The sequence below is a fragment of the Culex quinquefasciatus genome, chromosome 1 (genome assembly GCF_015732765.1).
Source record: "Culex quinquefasciatus strain JHB chromosome 1, VPISU_Cqui_1.0_pri_paternal, whole genome shotgun sequence".
NCBI classification, from domain to species: domain Eukaryota; kingdom Metazoa; phylum Arthropoda; class Insecta; order Diptera; family Culicidae; genus Culex; species Culex quinquefasciatus.
Window position 1 is genome coordinate 63,764,026 of NC_051861.1, and position 17,597 is coordinate 63,781,622.

Consider the following 17,597-nt stretch of genomic DNA (forward strand, 5'->3'; position numbering starts at 1 on the left):
CTCCAACAGCTGATTGAGTCTTTTACTCAGTGGTGTGATTCAAATTTGTTGTCAGTAAGTTTCTCTAAATGTTCTATTACACTACTCGACAAAACAAAACTTGTGTCAAGGGATTGACGATATCTCATCCGTTCCTGAGAGAAAAGGCATCCCCGAATCCGATGCATTCGACAGAATTTGATTTTATGTCCACGCGGACTGATGCAAATCTGGTAAATTTTTTAACATAAAAAATCGAACAATTTAAAAAAAACCATGCGTCTCCTCCCAATTATATGAGCCATCTACAAGAATATGGAAGCGCCTGGTGCATAGCCATTTCCTTTAAGCACAACGGAAACAACCAATACAAATGTATAAAAAAGTTGTCAAGTTCTCGGGGGGTCCACAGCTAGCATTTTTTGTACGATTATAAAAATAAATATTAAAAGTTTAAAATTAATTTATTTAAAAAACATATTTTTTGATTTATTTGTTTACTAAAATTTTATGTATCTTAAAGGTCTTAAAGGTCATCCAAGGACTCCCTGGAGTTAAGATCTACGAGTCTACCGCCGTAACAAGCAAAAGGTCGTGAGATTTTGACCCCGGATCATGTGCGTATAGCATCAATGGATATGGTAGACTACTATATGAATGTGTTGGGATGTTCATGGTCATCCAAGGACTCCCTGGAGTTAAGATCTACGAGTCTACCGCCGTAACAAGCAAGAGGTTGTCGGATTTTGACCCCGGATCATGTGCGTATAGCATCAGTGGATATGGTAGACTACTGTATGAATGTGTTGGGATGTTCATGGTCATCCAAGGACTCCCTGGAGTTAAGATCTACGAGTCTACCGCCGTAACAAGCAAGAGGTCGTCGGATTTTGACCCCGGATCATGTGCGTATATCATCAGTGGATATGGTAGACTACTATATGAATGTGTTGGGATGTTCATGGTCATCCAAGGACTCCCTGGAGTTAAGATCTACGAGTCTACCGCCGTAACAAGCAAGAGGTCGTCGGATTTTGACCCCGGATCTTGTGCGTATAGCATCAGTGGATATGGTAGACTACTATATGAATGTGTTGGGATGTCCATGGTCATCCAAGGACTCCCTGGAGTTAAGATCTACGAGTCTACCGCCGTAACAAGCAATAGGTCGTCTTATTTTGACCCCGGATCTTGTGCGTATAGCATCAGTGGATATGGTAGACTACTGTATGAATGTGTTGGGATGTCCATGGTCATCCGAGGACTCCCTGGTGTTAAGATCTACGAGTCTACCGCCGTAGCAAGCAAGTGGTCGTCTTATTTTGACCCCGGATCTTGTGTGTATAGCATCAGTGCATATGGTAGACTACTGTATGAATGTGTTGGGATGTTCATGGTCATCCAAGGACTCCCTGGAGTTAAGATCTACGAGTCTACCGCCGTAACAAGCAAGAGGTCGTCGGATTTTGACCCCGGATCATGTGCGTATAGCATCAGTGGATATGGTAGACTACTGTATGAATGTGTTGGGATGTCCATGGTCATCCGAGGACTCCCTGGTGTTAAGATCTACGAGTCTACCGCCGTAGCAAGCAAGAGGTCGTCTTATTTTGACCCCGGATCTTGTGTGTATAGCATCAGTGCATATGGTAGACTACTGTATGAATGTGTTGGGATGTTCATGGTCATCCAAGGACTCCCTGGAGTTAAGATCTACGAGTCTACCGCCGTAACAAGCAAGAGGTCGTCAGATTTTGACCCCGGATCATGTGCGTATAGCATCAGTGGATATGGTAGACTACTATATGAATGTGTTGGGATGTTCATGGTCATCCAAGGACTCCCTGGAGTTAAGATCTACGAGTCTACCGCCGTAACAAGCAAAAGGTCGTGAGATTTTGACCCCGGATCATGTGCGTATAGCATCAATGGATATGGTAGACTACTATATGAATGTGTTGGGATGTTCATGGTGATCCAAGGACTCCCTGGAGTTAAGATCTACGAGTCTACCGCCGTAACAAGCAAAAGGTCGTGAGATTTTGACCCCGGATCATGTGCGTATAGCATCAATGGATATGGTAGACTACTATATGAATGTGTTTGGATGTTCATGGTCATCCAAGGACTCCCTGGAGTTAAGATCTACGAGTCTACCGCCGTAACAAGCAAGAGGTCGTCAGATTTTGACCCCGGATCATGTGCGTATAGCATCAGTGGATATGGTAGACTACTATATGAATGTGTTGGGATGTTCATGGTCATCCAAGGACTCCCTGGAGTTAAGATCTACGAGTCTACCGCCGTAACAAGCAAAAGGTCGTGAGATTTTGACCCCGGATCATGTGCGTATAGCATCAATGGATATGGTAGACTACTATATGAATGTGTTGGGATGTTCATGGTCATCCAAGGACTCCCTGGAGTTAAGATCTACGAGTCTACCGCCGTAACAAGCAAAAGGTCGTGAGATTTTGACCCCGGATCATGTGCGTATAGCATCAATGGATATGGTAGACTACTATATGAATGTGTTGGGATGTTCATGGTCATCCAAGGACTCCCTGGAGTTAAGATCTACGAGTCTACCGCCGTAACAAGCAAGAGGTCGTCGGATTTTGACCCCGGATCATGTGCGTATAGCATCAGTGGATATGGTAGACTACTGTATGAATGTGTTGGGTTGTTCATGGTCATCCAAGGACTCCCTGGAGTTAAGATCTACGAGTCTACCGCCGTAACAAGCAAGAGGTCGTCGGATTTTGACCCCGGAGTAAACAAATAAATCAAAAAATATGTTTTTTAAATAAATTAATTTTAAACTTTTAATATTTATTTTTATAATCGTTCAAAAATGCTAGCTGTGGACCCCCGAGAACTTGACAACTTTTTATACATTTGTATTGGTTGTTTCCGTTGTGCTTAAAGGAAATGGTTATGCACCAGGCGCTTCCATATTCTTGTAGATGGCTCATATAATTGGGAGGAGACGCATGGTTTTTAAATTGTTCGATTTTTATGTTAAAAATTTACCAGATTTGCATCAGTCCGCGTGGACATAAAATCAAATTCTGTCGAATGCATCGGATTCGGGGATGCCTTTTCTCTCAGGAACGGATGAGATATCGTCAATCCCTTGACACAAGTTTTGTTTTGTCGAGTAGTGTTATCTCTTTCACACGCAAAAAACACCCCATCTGCTGGCCTTACACCATCGGAGACCAACCGCTGGAGAGGGCGACCGTCGTTAAGGATCTTGGCATACTCCTCGATGAAATGCTCAGCCTCTCCGCCCACTACAACGCCGTTATCTCCAAAGCAAACCGCAATCTCGGGTTCATTTTTCGGATTGCAAACGAGTTTCGTGATCCTGCCTGCCTACGAGCTCTTTACTACGCACTCGTTCGTTCTCACCTTGAGACTGCTGTGGTGGCTTGGAGCCCGCACACTGATGAATGGGTGACTAGAATCGAGTCGGTACAGAGGAAGTTCACAAGATTCGCATTGCGCTTCCACTCATGGCCTGATCAAGTTGTAGCGCCATCCTACGAACAACGCTGCACTATGGGGTATTTCCATATAAGCGAGCGGCCAAAAATATTTTTTTGCTTTTTGTGACTTTTTGTGTTGTTTGTACTTAGGAATCTATGACATTTCCCGAAACCCATATTACCGAAGGGACATTTCCCCGAATGCCACTTCCCGAAAAGACACTTCCCCTAATAGTCATTTCCCCGAATTCCATTTACCCGAATTTTCCATTTCCCCTAATCGTCCACATCCCCGAATGCCATTTTCCCGAATGGGCCACAATCCCGAATGCCACTTACCCGATTAGTCGTATCCCTGAATAGTCATTTCCCTGAATGCCATTTCCCCGAACGCGGTCAGGCGGAAATGCCCGGTGCCCCGGGCGCGCTCCTGGGCACCGGGCATTTCCGCTTGACCGCGTTCGGGGAAATAGCATTTTTTCAGAAAAAAAATTGATGGCAATTTTTAACACATCAAACTACTTATAATATTTCTTGAAAGGTTCGTATTGGCCTTGAATGATCAACTTTCTTTTTGGCTTCATTCAGAACAGACGTAGCATTTTAGGGGGAAGGGGTGTTGAAAGGTTTGATAATATTCATTCAAATACAATGAATATTGTTACAGACTTTTTTTTATATATTCTCAAAACAAATACTTTTTTCTTATAGACATGATAATAACAATGCAATAGAAGTTTTGTTTTCTTTTATGATTCAAAAACATACCGTGCGATTTTCGTAGTACAGAACCCCGTTCACACTGATCATTTTATTCACATTGCTGGTTTGGGATTTGGCGAAGAGTATAATCATCATAAACTCTAAATAAAATTTGTACCAGCCTTTTGTACCTATTTGTTCGATTTTTGAGTTCTTGAACAAAATTCGAAAAAAGACAAATTTCTCAAAAACAACATCTAGGTAATTATGCGGTTGAACAAAAAAAAATCTAGTACAGTCCAGACTCGATTATCCGAAGGCCTCGGAAAAAAATTCACTTAGGATAATCGAAACTTCGGATTAAAACTTTTAAATCCAAGATGGCGGCCAATATGGCGGTGTTGAAATATTGAAAAAATGCATTTTATTATTTAATAGGCAATCAACTATTCAAATTTGACTAAAATGGGGTTGCAGAACTCAAATTTGATGTTTAAAACAAGAAAAAGAAAAAACAAAAAATGTTGTTCGTAATTCGATTATCCGAAGTCCCATACAAACCTTCGGATAATCGAACTTCGGATATTCGAAACTTCGGATAATCGAATCTGGACTGTAATTGGGTCCTAAAATGAAAATTAAATTTGTGATATTATTGTTCACAACGATAAAGCTTTTTTTCCAAGTACAATGACCCTTTGAACGACCGCAAAGGATTTAAAATGGATTTTTAATTCAATTTAAAAAAAAATCACTTCACGGCCCTTCTTGGTAGAAAAGCTCCTACTTGACAGCTCGTTCCAAGGGGACCATAGTTGATCCATCGAAAAAATGTTGTCTTGTCAATAACTTTTTTCATAAAAATAAAAAAAAAGTTATCAGAAATGGTTTTTAGTCGTGTTTACCGTTGTTCATAAAAAATTACAAAGGGCTTTACTACCCAATTTACAACATTTAATCAACAGCATACCCGAAAAAGCTGTTTGTTCGGTAAAATCGAGAAAGAAAATAACTGTTAGTCATGGAAAAGGCTTGAGCGAAAATGATGATTAGGATTAGGATGATATGAAAAATCGGCAAAATTTAAATTTAAATAAACAGCAACTGGCGTAAGTGTCACTTCGGAAACGGCATTCGGGGAAATGGCCGATTAGGGAAATGGCATTCGGGGATATAGCCGATTAGGGAAATGATATTCGGGGAAATTGCATTCGGGGATGTGGCTGATTAGGGGAAGTGGTATTCGGGAATGTGGTCAATTAGGGGATATGATTTTCGGGGAAATGGCATTCGGGGGAATGTCATTCGGGGAAATGAGCTAGACCCATTTGAGGCCACATGCATTAAAGTGGTGAATTTTGATATTCTTGCTCTGTCTATTTGATGCACGGAATGGCGGTTTATGCTATGTTAAAGTTTCTGATTTACGTTCAATCTCCCTCCTCTTTTTCTTGAGTTTAAATCCACCTCTCTTTGAAACCCCCCCCCTCCAATTAAAATTTGATTTTTGCGGTGTTTTAGAATTTTAGACGGTTTATTTTATGGAACATTGTATGGATTCTCGTCCACGTTTTTGGTTGATCCACTTGCAAAATTCACGTTTTCCACGATAAATTCTTCTAAATCAAAATCACTATGTAACCGATTGTCTTTAGATTACTTAAAATATGAACTTCTTCTATGGGCTTTTGTATACCTCGTTTTGAAGCTACAGAACAGCATGCGTAGTTTTTCCTCTGTGGGTTTTTCCTGAGTTGATCATGTGATGGTTCTGCAATGTTGTAATTCTTACAAATATACTCGAAAGCAGTTCTCACGTTTTCAGAATAGTGCTTCGTTATATCGTACAGGGACACTACGGTATTATTATCCATACTTTCAAAAGAACACAACAACGAACTGAAATGAATATTCGACGAATCGTTTCTGTAAAATACTTAGAATAGGAATTTCTAATTTTATTAAACGTACCTAAGTACCGTAAACTGGGGTGACTTTGATAGCCCGGGGTGACATTGATAGAAATTTGATTTGGCCACTATTTTTGATGCATCCAATGTAACAGTCACATTTTTGCATATATGTTCGATAATAAGCTTTCCCTTAATGCTTACATACTCAAAATTCTCAAAAATGTTTAAATATTAATTTGACGGGCATTTGAAAAACCTATCAAAGTCACCCCGGGCTATCAAAGTCACCCCAGTTTACGGTACCAACAAAGTCATGAATATCAAATCAATTTCAAAACATACATAGCAGGTACGTCATTTCTGCCTCCGCAGGTAAATAATGTGATTTTAACCAAGCGTATACGCGAAATCATTAATTTTCTTGCATGAATCAAAATGTTCAAAATGGCATAACTCAAAAGTGCACATAAGTGCACTTTGAAATTTGGAGACAAGTTAGGACATGGTTCAAATTTTAAGCTGCAAAATTTTCAGATCGCACAAATGCACACAAAAAAGTACTCCATTAACAAAGTTGAAAAAAACTAAATTTTGAATAAAAATCCATCTTTTTTGATTTTTATTATTTTTTTTAGCCTATAAAAGTGTGTTTTGTAAAATGTTATTGAAAAGTTGAATCAATTACCTTTCTGAATATTTATAATGATGCAGGAAAAATACATAAACAGCTACACAGTACAACTATGAAAAATAATCATTTTTTGTCAAAAACATGTTTTTTTACCATTTTCGCCTTTGAAGGTCTGCAATTCAGTGAATATTGAACCTACAACTTTCAAACTCCGGATTTTTCTTAGTTAGAATGTTTATTTTCGAAAAAAATACCAAAAAAATAATTAGAGTATGTCGGTTTTTCGATTTATGGCCGCCTGAAACCCCATAGTGCGCTGCGAGGCTCTAGGGATAGAAACACTCTCTAAGAGAAGGCAGTTCTTACGGGCGGCTTTCGTGGGGAAACTGTTATTAGGTGCCATCGACGCTCCTAATATCCTCGCCAGGATCAACTTCAACGTCATCCCGCGGCCGCTCAGAACGTGGAACGCACTCCGCCTAGACTTTCATCGTACTCAATATGGACAGCAGGAACCTATCCGGGCGATGTGTGACGTTTTCAATGATTTTGACGATTTATTTGATTACTCGATGTCTGTAGATTCCTTTATTTCTAACTTACGCCGTACTATTTTTGTTTAGATCTAAGTTTATATTGTATCTCGTGAAATGTATTGACCATGTTTAAAAGACGGTGGGTTTTATGCCTATTCGAGAGTGGCGAATTTAGCGATCCAACTCGAACGGGCTTTTACCACCCAGTCCGTTAAGACAGATAAATGTCGGATGGACAATAAAATAAAAATAACAAAATAACAAAATAAGAAAATACACTCACGGTCCTCTCTCACAACACAACGATCAGTATGTACGCACATACGCACGCCACACACATGACCCATGACCCAATATAGACTGATGACCGGCTCTGCAGCAGTATCAGTCGGTGGTTTACCGCAAAGCAGGACAAGTCGCGTACTTACAGTTATTCACAACGCGCAGTGAGATAGTGCAAAGCTTAATAAAAGGAGTTTTACATCGTAACTAGTGCCTGACCAGCGTAAGAGACGGTACTGAAAAATAAGTGAAAAATCCTAAATCTAAATCCTTTTCGCTCGACAGGAAGCAGCTTGTAGGCTGATTAAAGTGAACAAGTCGCAGAAGACAGCTTGAAACTGCGTCCGGTGCAGGTGTGTGAAACGTTGTGAAGTTAGTGATAACTACTAACGGAAGAATTTCTTTTGAGTTAGAGAGAGAGTGGTCACCGAGGCTAGGCTGCGGCCAGTGCCCTACAAAAGTGGCATCGATGCTGTGAGCGTCGGAATGATGTGAGATCGGTAAGGATCGTGTGGTTAGCGTTGGGGTTGATTTTTGGGACAATTGTTTGGACGATTCGATTTCTAAGGCCCTTTTTGGACTATGTCCAGGCCCTATTTTCTTTTCCACATTACTTCAAGATATTCAACAAAATGGCGGCTGGAGGAGTACAATTTCTGCAGCAGTGGATCAAGCAGCGCTGGACGAGCGATGCAGCAGGAGAATCGGCTGGAAGCCGGTGCGGTCCGTTCATTTCGGTGGGATGCTGGAATGACGACGGGTCACGAAGACCGGGCCATTTGAAGGAGTCTACGGATGCAGTTTGGCCAACAGCAGGGGGGATAACACACTATAACACTGACACATTTACATTAGTTTAATAATTAACTTCAGAATTAAAAATGCATTTTGACTGCTAATCATTGCAGCAAAATTAAGTCGCCCAAGAAGGAGCGCCATTAACACTTAAACTACCATCCTCAATATTATCCCGCGAACTACCAAGCTAGCGAAAAAAAGGCGAAGTCCAACTTCAAACAGCTGTATCTCGGCTCCCTGTTGACGGATTTTCAAAAATCAAGAAGCAAAAGATGCGGACAGATCTCTAGATTATTTTGCTTTTTTGAAAAGTCAAAAACAGAGGCACTTACCCTAAGTTATTCCCAAAACCATGAAAGTACTGGCTTCGCACAGCGTAGAGCATGACTCGGACCGGGTAGTCCCAGGGTCGGCAAACTACTAGGTGATTCAAGGGAGGATCGGTTACAACAGAAAAACACGGAAGGATTTCCACTTTTCATCAACACTTTATTTGGGGTTTTGTTCGTGTGGGTGTGGGTGTGTAAAGTGTGGGTTTTTCAGGGGCTAACATACCGTGATCCGCTCAGCTGATGGTTCGCCTCCGGCGATTGCGGGCCGGCAGAGGAGTTCGTCCAACCTCCACTCTGCGGCGGGAACTGCCCCAAGGGGGGGGGGGGGGGGGGGTTGTTGCTGACGGATGCGGCGGCCCTTTGTTCTTGGCTGCGAGTCTGGTCTTCGGCGCCAGATGCAGCGTGGTTCGCCGGCCTACTTGGGCGGCGTCGGTTCTTCCGGCTTCCGTGCCGGGATGATGGACAACCAGCGGGCGTTGCTGGTTCCGGTGGGCAGGCGTCTTCCCTCATTGGCTGATCGGCAGCCTCAGTGGTCCTATTACGGATTAGACGTGGGGAAGCTACCAGCACGGGGTTTACGCAACCCAGGCCGACCAATCCGAGATGGACGAGCTGCTCGCGGAAACCTCCTGGTTCCGCCGATGGGAAGGGCGATTGACGACCCTTCGCGGGAGCACGACTTGTCCACTCGGACGCCTGTTTGGAAGAGAGCGATTTTCCCCAAATCGACTTCCCTCAATTGTTTTCCCAAGTCCATTTTCCCTACCATTTCCTTTGTGACGTATTCAAATGCGCCCGCAGGAAACTGGTGGACATCAGCCTCGCTTACACTGATACGCTTCGCCCCATCAAAACTGTTGTAGTGTGGTGTAAGTGGTTTTTTTTTTTTTTTTAATTTATATTTATTCAAATTTCTTTTCCATGTACATTCATTCAGTTAAAATATTATTGAGTGTCCAATCACAAACGATGACTTTTCACCTCAATTTTAAATACTAGCAACTTTCATTTATTCATGAAATATTGTAGCTTTCGCTATTCAGTGATTTCAAATGTAGGAGGTCCTACATGTACAAAAGGGAAAAGGGATACCTTAAAACTAACTTATAAACTATATAAAGAGCGGATCAATGCAGCTGAAGACTGCAATGATTTTTGTCGAAATGCATCAATTATCTTATTGGACATAACATCCAAAGTGTCAACTTCGGCTAATTGATGAAGTTCACTGGTGCTGAACCAGGGAGGAAGTTTCAGAATCATTTTCAGAATTTTGTTCTGAATCCTCTGAAGTTTTTCTTCCTGGTTAAGCAACAGCTTGTCCAGATCGGCACAGCATAAAGCATGGCAGGTCTGAAAATTTGTTTATAAATTAACAGTTTATTCTTGAGACAAAGTCTAGAATTCCTGTTTATAAGTGGATACAAACATTTAATATATTTGTTACATTTAACCTGGATACTTTCAATGTGATCCTTGTAAGTAAGGTTTTTGTCAAAACCAAGTCCAAGATATTTCACTTGATCCTGCCACTTTAAATTTACCTCATTCATCTTTATAATGTGATGACTTTTGGTTTAAGAAAATCAGCCCTTGGTTTGTGAGGGAAAATAATAAGTTGAGTTTTGCAGCATTTGGAGTAATTTTCCATTCTTTCAAATAAGAATTGAAAATATCCAAGCTTTTTTGTAATCTTCTTGTGATGACACGAAGGCTTCTGCCTTTGGCGGAGATGCTTGTGTCATCAGCAAAAAGTGATTTCTGACATCCTGGGGGCAAATCAGGCAAGTCAGAAGTAAAAATATTGTATAAAATTGGACCCAAAATGCTTCCTTGAGGGACGCCAGCACGTACAGGTAGTTGATCAGATTTGCTATTCTGATAACATACCTGCAGAGTACGATCCGTCAAATAATTTTGAATAATTTTCACGATATAAATCGGAAAATTAAACCTTTTCAATTTCGCAATCAAACCTTTATGCCAAACACTGTCAAATGCTTTTTCTATGTCTAGAAGAGCAGCGCCAGTAGAATAGCCCTCAGATTTGTTGCTTCGAATTAAATTTGAAACTCTCAACAACTGATGAGTAGTTGAATGCCCAAGGCGAAATTCAAACTGCTCATCAGCGAAAATTGAATTTTCATTAATGTGCGTCATCATTCTATTAAGAATTATTCTTTCGAATAATTTACTAATAGATGAAAGCAAACTAATGGGCCGATAGCTTGAGGCTTCAGCAGGATTTTATCCGGTTTCAAAATCGGAATTACTTTGGCATTTTTCCAACTACTGGGAAAATATGCCAAATCAAAACATTTGTTGAAAATTTTGACCAAGCAACTTAAAGTTGCTTCTGGTAATTTTTAATTAAAATGTAAAAATGCCATCCTCACCAGGGGCTTTCATATTTTTAAATTTTTTGATAATAGATTTTATTTCATTCAGATCCGTATTAAAAACTTCATCTGATGAAAATTCTTGTTCAACAATATTCTGAAATTCTATTGAAATTTGATTTTCAATAGGACTCAAAACATTCAAGTTGAAATTATGAGCACTCTCAAACTGCTGAGCAAGTTTTTGAGCTTTTTCCCCATTAGTTAATAGAATATTATCACCATCTTTTAAAGAAGGGATGGGTTTTGAGGTTTCTTAAGAACCTTTGAAAGTTTCCAAAAGGTTTGGAATAAGGTTTAATTTGTTCGACATCTCTTGCGAACTTTTCATTTCGCAGGAGAGTGAATCTGTGGTCAATAACCTTTTGCAAATCTTTTGAATTCGCTTCAGTGCAGGATCACGAGAACGTTGATACTGTCTTCGGCGAACATTTTTCAGACGAATCAGAAGCTGAAGATCGTCATCAATAATGGGAGAATCAAATTTGACTTGGACTTTAGGAATAGCAATATTCCTAGCATCCAAAATTGCATTAGTTAAAGATTCCAAGGCTGAATCAATATCAGCTTTGGTTTCTAAAACAAAATCATGATTTAAATTATTCTCAATATGATGCTGATACCTGTCCCAATTAGCTTTGTGGTAATTAAACACAGAACTATTGGGTCTGGTAACTGCTTCATGAGAAAGTGAAAAAGTTACTAAGATGATCAGAATCAAAATCAGCATGAGTCACTAAAGGACCACAATACTGACTTTGATTTGTCAACACCAAATCAATTGTTGATGGATTTCTAACAGAAGAAAAGCAAGTTGGCCCATTCGGGTATAAAACCGAATAAAGACCAGAAGTGCAATCTCTGAACAGAATTTTACCATTGGAATTTACTTTTGAATTATTCCAAGATTGGTGTTTGGCATTAAAATCACCGATGATCAAAAATCGAGATCTATGCCGAGTAAGTTTATTCAAATCCCCTTTGAAATAATTTTTATTTTCCCCAGTGCATTGGAAAGGCAAATATGCAGCTGCAATCATAATTTTCCCAAAAGAAGTTTCAAGTTCAATGCCCAAACTTTCAATAACTTTTAACTTAAAGTCACGTAACGTGCTATAAGTCATACTACGGTGGATAACTATTGCAACTCCACCGCCATTTCGATTCATTCGGTTATTAGTTATAACTTTATAATCTGGATCACTTTTCAAATAAGTGCCAGTTTTTAAAAATGTTTCGGTTATAACAGCAACATGCACGTTATGAACTCGTAAAAAGTTAAATTCATTTTCTTTCGCTTTTAAAGAGCGAGCATTAAAATTCATAATATTGATGGAATTACTTAGATCCATGATTAAACTTCAGGGTAAGAACAACATCATTCGCAAATTTTAATCCAATCTGGATTGCTTCCATCATGGATGTAGCATTACTCATTGTTTGAATCAAACCAAACAGTGAGTTTTGCAAAAAGTCATTTTTCAAACGTAACATCGCCGAGATCAGAAGATCCCAAAGCGTTGCCAGCAGAAAAATTTTCAAATGAGATTTGAGGTACCTGCCCAATTTCAGAAAGATTGGTAGAGGATTTAAAATTCGTGGATGAACCCGAAACGACGTTAGCATAAGAAATGCCATTGTTGTTACCTAACTTTTCCACGGTAGGGGTATTTCTAGAATTGTTCGAGTGAGACAGCACGAACGTTTGATTTAAAGATGCAGGTACAACCTGACTTTGAGAAAATTTCGGTTTGGATTTCGGCTGATGCTTAGCACGAGAATCCAAAACCTTTTTTGATGGGGCAATCCCAGAAATTTGATTTGTGATTTCCACCACAATTTGCACATTTAAATTGGGTGACTTCTTTCACGGGACAATTGTCCTTGTCGTGAGAAGAATCCCCGCAAACCATGCATTTTGGAACCATGGCGCAATGATCAGTACCGTGACCGAATGCCTGGCAACGCCGGCACTGGGTCAGATTCTGGCCATTACCGCCATGTTTCTTAAAATGCTCCCACTTTACCCGTACATGGAACAAAAACTGAACTTTGTCCAAAAGTTTCAAATTGTTGATTTCATTTCTGTTGAAATGAATCAGATAAAATTGTGAAGTCAAACCAAAGCGAGAAATATTCCCGTTTGATTTTTTCTTCATCGGTATTACTTGGGATGGGGCAAAGCCAAGCAACACCTTAAGTTCGTTTTTGATCTCATCCACCGACAAGTCGTTGGAGAGACCTTTCAAGACCGCCTTGAATGGCCGAGCATTCTTGGTCTCATACGTGTAGAAATTGTGTTTGTGGTTTTTCAAATAACCAACAAAAGTTTGGTGATCTTGTAAAGATTCCGTCAACAAGCGACATTCTCCTCTTCGACCAAGCTGGAACGAAACTTTCAAATTGCAAGTTTCCTTGCAATTCTTCAGTTGCGTTCGAAAGCTGGCCAAATCGGAGACGGAAGTCACTACAATTGGCGGAGCCTTTACTCGTTTCTCGACGGCAGAAGGCTCAGTACGAGGAGAAGGTTCCTTGTCATCAGTTTCGGATAAAACACCGAAACTGTTTGTCAATGGAATTGGAGGATTGACCTCACATTCAGAATCAGAATCAGACCTCAGAAGAGGCTGTTTTCTTTTTCTGTTTCCGTTAGCCGGTTTAGCGTTCAAACGCTTCACCGACGTAACGACCAAATCTTCAGAAGATTTGCGTTTACCTTTGTTTTGACGCATTTTGCAAGCAAAGTTCTCTTAAAAGATGGCTTCGTTTGTAAAATACAACAAAATTTCAGGTGGGGTTAGTCTTGAAAAGACTGTTTAGAATTTTGGAAAATAACTCAGGTAGTCTTTAAAAAGACTGTGAATTTTGTTTTGAAATAACTCTGAGCTTAGGTAGTAAAAATACCGCAGCTCTAGTGTCCGTTCACCACGAAGGTTCGCAAGACACCCAGTGTAAGTGGTATAAAATGCTGAGGCGAAGCTTCAATTAACCAGAATTGTAACCAACGGTTACACTATCCACTACCCCGGCGAAAAAAATGTGAATGCACGAAGTTCAAGAACATTTTTTATCGAACTGCTTTTCCAAAATCATCTTCGGCACTCATCAGGTTCGTGGTCCAGAGTTCAATTTGTTGGGTGGTGACGCGCGGTCAATTATGTGGCATTGTGTGTGAAAAGAAAAGAATTTTATTTCGTGTCTCATCCTGGTTGGCTTGCCCACAAGCAGAAGAAAATCAGTTCAATTTGTTGGGTGGTGACGCGTGGTCAATTATGTGGCATTGTGTGTGTGAAAAGAAAAGAATTTTATTTCGTGTTTCATCCTGGTTGGCTTGCCCACAAGCAGAAGAAAATCAGTTCAATTTGTTGGGTGGTGACGCGCGGTCAATTATGTGGCATTGTGTGTGAAAAGAAAAGAATTTTATTTCGTGTCCCATCCTGGTTGGCTTGCCCACAAGCAGAAGAAAATCAGTTCAATTTGTTGGGTGGTGACGCGCGGTCAATTATGTGGCATTGTGTGTGAAAAGAAAAGAATTTTATTTCGTGTCTCATCCTGGTTGGCTTGCCCACAAGCAGAAGAAAATCAGTTCAATTTTTTGGGTGGTGACGCGTGGTCAATTATGTGGCATTGTGTGTGTGAAAAGAAAAGAATTTTATTTCGTGTTTCATCCTGGTTGGCTTGCCCACAAGCAGAAGAAAATCAGTTCAATTTGTTGGGTGGTGACGCGTGGTCAATTATGTGGCATTGTGTGTGTGAAAAGAAAAGAATTTTATTTCGTGTCTCATCCTGGTTGGCTTGCCCACAAGCAGAAGAAAATCAGTTCAATTTGTTGGGTGGTGACGCGCGGTCAATTATGTGGCATTGTGTGTGAAAAGAAAAGAATTTTATTTCGTGTCTCATCCTGGTTGGCTTGCCCACAAGCAGAAGAAAATCAGTTCAATTTGTTGGGTGGTGACGCGCGGTCAATTATGTGGCATTGTGTGTGAAAAGAAAAGAATTTTATTTCGTGTCTCATCCTGGTTGGCTTGCCCACAAGCAGAAGAAAATCAGTTCAATTTGTTGGGTGGTGACGCGCGGTCAATTATGTGGCATTGTGTGTGAAAAGAAAAGAATTTTATTTCGTGTCTCATCCTGGTTGGCTTGCCCACAAGCAGAAGAAAATCAGTTCAATTTGTTGGGTGGTGACGCGTGGTCAATTATGTGGCATTGTGTGTGTGAAAAGAAAAGAATTTTATTTCGTGTTTCATCCTGGTTAAGCCCACAAGCAGAAGAAAATCAGTTCAATTTGTTGGGTGGTGACGCGCGGTCAATTATGTGGCATTGTGTGTGAAAAGAAAAGAATTTTATTTCGTGTTTCATCCTGATTGGCTTGCTCAAGTCCTTCCTACATCATCGTTGATCGGGAGGCACGACGTCGTGTGAATTGTTGCATTAAAATAAGTTTAAGTCCTTCCTATATCATCAATGTCGTCTGGGTAATCGTGATGAAAAATTACATTTATTCAGTATTTAAATACCTGTGCGCGAGTGTTTTGGTGTGCTAATAAGAAAGACCTTCCCATAGCATCGTTGCTCGGAAGGCTCGCCGACGGGTTTGTTATGAAAGTCCTCCCCATAGCATCGTAGCTCGGGAGGCATCGAAAAGCCAATACCTTATCCTACTAACCCAAAAAAATAATCACGTGATGCTTGAAGGAGATGCTGTGGATTCAACGGTCTCAAGCGGTATCAACAAGTATATAGCGAAAAACTATGTGCTTGATGAGTCTGCAACTTCAACTATCGGACTAACATTCCTCCCTTTTGTTGAACTGCAGGCTTCTTGGGAGGGCGCCGGTATTGACTAATAAAGTCGGGGTCTTCAGGGGTTAAACAGTGAACGGATGGTTGGCTCCCACTGATCATTTTTGATTCATTGTTTAACTTCAGCTGATCTGTCAATAACGGAGTAGCAGCTCATTGGCAGTCAACCATGCTCATGCTCATGCTCATGCTCAAAAAGTCGCCTGCAGGAGTCCACTAATGGTCTTTGGGATACCGTGCTAGCCATCTTGTCGCGCAAGATAAGCTACAGGTAAGACAAAACAGTGTACACTTTAAAATGTTTGATCACTAATGGATCGTAAAACCATTTTTAGGCCTTTGCAATTCTCGGGAGATCCCCTCACCACAACACCACCAGCCGCGCTCGGATCGAGGCAAACGACGTTTTAACCCCTTGATCGTCCGCGAACTGGCCCGTTGGGCTATGGATTCCCGATTTACCTGGTGAGTAGTTTAGGTTCGTTACAGCACCAAGGTTTAAGGTGTGTAGTTTAGGTTCGTTACAGCACCAATGATTATGCCATCTTGCAACTCTCATCCCTTTTCACGAAGGTGGGATTCTCCATCCACACTTCTTTAGGGGAGAGTGGCTAAGATCAACACACAAAAACACACACTAATCCTATTAACAAATTAAAACCAACAGACGGCTAATTTTATCAGATCACGGTGTTCTAATTACTTTATTCTTTCAACTAATAATTCTCTTTTATTTTTCTTTCCAGGTGCTCTCAACGTTTCGGAATGACTGCTGGGATATCGTGGTAATCCAGACCGGCTGACTTGGTCCAGGAAGATGGGACAACGCCACAATGAACCCCTAGCACCCAAGTCGGTGCCGATCTTGGCCACCGATTTCCTCAGCATCTCCTACTAAGTTTAAGTTCTAGAATTGAGAAAATTTAAAAAGAAATTAGTTAAAATAAAACTTTTGGGTCGGGGCTTTCCCCTATTTGGTAGCTTGTCCTCTATTAAAAAAGCAACAAGACTTTTCAGGAACCTATCACCTACCAGGGATGACGTCACTTGTCATATGGCTGGGTCATGGGTGAATCACAGGTGAAATGGTTGATTCAGGATCGCCTCACAGGACTTACTTATTGCCTAAGTTCTTGGCTTCATCCAACACGTAAGATTTGACTAGATTCAGGTGCAAATGTCTCTCTAGAGATGACGTCACATCAACAGTCTGGGTCATCGACAAAATGTGGGTTCAATCAGGTACAAAAATCACAAATAATTTTCAACTGCCGGCGGTCTCTAATCACCCGCGCGGAGCAGACTGACGACCTGCTCGGGGTCGTTATTTAATTATCCCTAACACTTCGGCTGGAGCTACTCAATTTTGTCGAACTCGACGATCGACACCGCTGCTGCTGTGCAGAAAATACGGCTTTTTCACTCCTCCGTTTTGCTCTTCACTTTCTGTCTATTGTGTGTGCTGGAAGATCTGTGTGTTGTGTTGTCAATCAATTTCATCGTCAAGTCCGAACACAAAAGGGACGAGACGGAATAAATAACAATAAATGCTGCTGCGTTGGCTGTCGAGTATCACACATAGGAACATTACAATTATGTACAAGCAGCATAGATTTGTTAAAAGTCGCTGCTGACCAAAATCCACGAGTAGAATCGTGCCGAAAACGATTTTGGAAAGCGCGCAAGATCCTCTTTCCAACAGGACCGTTAAGGAACCGCGGATTTGTGTGC

General features: G+C 40.8%; 1 long non-coding RNA gene across 1 annotated transcript; it reads left to right on the forward strand.

The window, feature by feature from the left end:
* Positions 1 to 7,032: 7,032 nt before the first annotated feature.
* On the forward strand, positions 7,033 to 8,281 carry LOC119766886. The gene is made up of 3 exons (XR_005277192.1): positions 7,033 to 7,887; positions 7,950 to 8,034; positions 8,125 to 8,281. It is a non-coding gene; the product is annotated as an uncharacterized LOC119766886 (long non-coding RNA).
* Positions 8,282 to 17,597: the final 9,316 nt, after the last annotated feature.